Here is a 2,373-nt window from a genome sequence, read left to right on the forward strand (position 1 = left end):
CTATGCCACTTTGTTAACATACCCTACATTTACCCATCTCATATGTATATACTGTACTCGATACCATCTACTGTATCTTGCCTATGCCGTTCTGTACCATCTCTCATTCATATATCTTTATGTAAATATTCTTTATCCCTTTACACTTGTGTGTATAAGGTAGTAGTTGTGGAATTGTTAGGTTAGATTACTCGTTGGTTATTACTGCATTGTCGGAACTAGAAGCACAAGCATTTTGCTACACTCGCATGAACTTATGCTAACCATGTGCATGTGACAAATAACATTTAATTTGATTTGATTTGTTCTGCAAAAAGAACAAATAACCAGACAAATACATTTGCAGACATTTTAATATATGTATTTACTATTATAAGAGGAAAATAGTACAATGTAAAACACAATGTAAAACATAGGGAAATAAGAGAGACTGAATAAACACCAGTAACATGTGAATGAGGAAATACAGTAAGTAGAAAAACATGCAACACAGTAAATTACTCACCTGCCTAACGTATGAATTAGAAAAAAAAGCATACAATTACAGTTTTTGAGGTGAGGCAAAGAGGAGATGTTGATCAGCAGGAATAAACACCATCCATGTTACCATTACGTCGTAGATGGCCTCTGCTGTACACTGCTGCTGTGTCTCTAACTCAAGCTGCCATTTCTTTTAAGTCATCCACCCGCTGCATAATGTCAGTGTCCAAAGGATCCTCAGCTGTCTTCCTCTTCCGGCCATTGGATCTGGGTCAGGGAGATTGGTTGGAGGTTGATGGAGTTGCAGGGCAGAGCAGAGGACAAGGGTGCGTCTGGACGGTGGGTTGGGTGTTGGTGAGAAGGGCCTGGGCGTTGGGGAGAGGGGCCGGGGAGGTGAAGAACCAGGCCGGGGAGATGATGAATCAAGGGGCAATGAATCACCTGTCGATGTGCCCTCAGGGCTCAGCTCCGTCTCTGGACTATCTCAAACATCACCCCCTCCAATACCTACAAGCATTTGGCGAATACATTAGAATACAATGCAGGCAATCTTAAAACATCTAATTGGGCTCCATTGAGTTAAAATATTTACCCAAAATAACTGATTTCATAAAACATCTCAATCTAATTAACACACACAACACAATGTCTGTTTTCAGATGTTTGATCTAGCCCTGTTGATCATTATGATGACAACACAGGCAATATTTCACACTCACAATTTCTCCCATCCAGAAAAGAGCTGATAACATATGTTCTAACTAGCTCTGCTAAACATAAGATCACAAACACACACTGTACAAAAGGACTTAATGGGTACACACCGTATCCGACAATGTTTCACAATAACACAAAGCCACTCCAGTTGTCTGACAATCGGTGGGACACACACACGAAGCGGCAGCCACATTCCTCATCTTCGTCACCCCTCTCAGATTGTGAACATACCAGTCCCAAATCTTTCTCCACGTTTCTTTGATATCAGTACCGGTGTTCAAATTGTGTGATATCTCCCTCCAGCAGTTTGCTTGCTTGTCCGAATACAACAGCATCGAAGGGTTGTAAAGGTTCTCGCACAGACGTTTCTCCAAACTGGGAGAGACATAATTGCGTTGAACAAATCTCTAAATAAAAAGCACAATAAGGAAGCCTGCAAGTAGTAGAAGTGAAGTATTAGAACATCCATCTCTACCAGTAGAGATACTGGAAAATATGCGATGTAGATACAGAGGCGGGAATTCAGTTGCAAAGCTCACAATGACATTGCGCATTTACAAGGAGGCACCTCTTTTGTGAGGTAAAACGACATTGCAACACTGCGCTACACTCCGTCGGCCCTGTTTGCGTATTGTCTGTAGAACCCTTAATTAAGTCTCTAACAGCTTTGGACACCTTTATTGTGCAACATTTGCCCGTTATTATTTTCGAAATTCTTCAAACTCTTATCAAATTGATTGTTGATCATTGATAGACAACCAAACAAGTCTTACCATATATTTTCAACTAGATTTAAGTTAAAACTGTAACTCGGGTACTCAGGAACATTCATTCACTGTCTTCTTGGTAAGCAACTCCAGTGTATGTTTGGCCTTGTGTTTTAGGTTATTGTCCTGCTGAAATGTGAATTAAACTCCCAGTGTCTGGTAGAAAGCAGACTGAACCAGGTTTTCCTCTAGGATTTTGCCTGTGCTTAGCTCCATTCATACATGTTTTATCCTGAAAAAATCCCCAGTCCTTAACAATTACAAGTATAACCATAACATGATTGAGCCACCACTATGCTTGAAAATATGGAGAGTGGTACTCGGTAATGTGTTGTATTGGATTTGCCCTAAACATAACACTTTGTATTCAGGACAAAAAGTTAATTGATTTGCCACGTATTTTGCAGTA

General features: G+C 40.3%; 1 long non-coding RNA gene across 1 annotated transcript; it reads right to left on the reverse strand.

Annotated features, from left to right (window-relative positions):
* Positions 1 to 345: 345 nt before the first annotated feature.
* On the reverse strand, positions 346 to 1,749 carry LOC116356625 (uncharacterized). The gene is made up of 2 exons (XR_004205043.1): positions 1,305 to 1,749; positions 346 to 987 (listed from the first exon to the last, which is right to left on the reverse strand). It is a non-coding gene; the product is annotated as an uncharacterized LOC116356625 (long non-coding RNA).
* Between the last annotated feature and the right edge of the window lie 624 nt (positions 1,750 to 2,373).

The sequence above is a fragment of the Oncorhynchus kisutch genome, linkage group LG2 (genome assembly GCF_002021735.2).
Source record: "Oncorhynchus kisutch isolate 150728-3 linkage group LG2, Okis_V2, whole genome shotgun sequence".
NCBI lineage: Eukaryota > Metazoa > Chordata > Actinopteri > Salmoniformes > Salmonidae > Oncorhynchus > Oncorhynchus kisutch.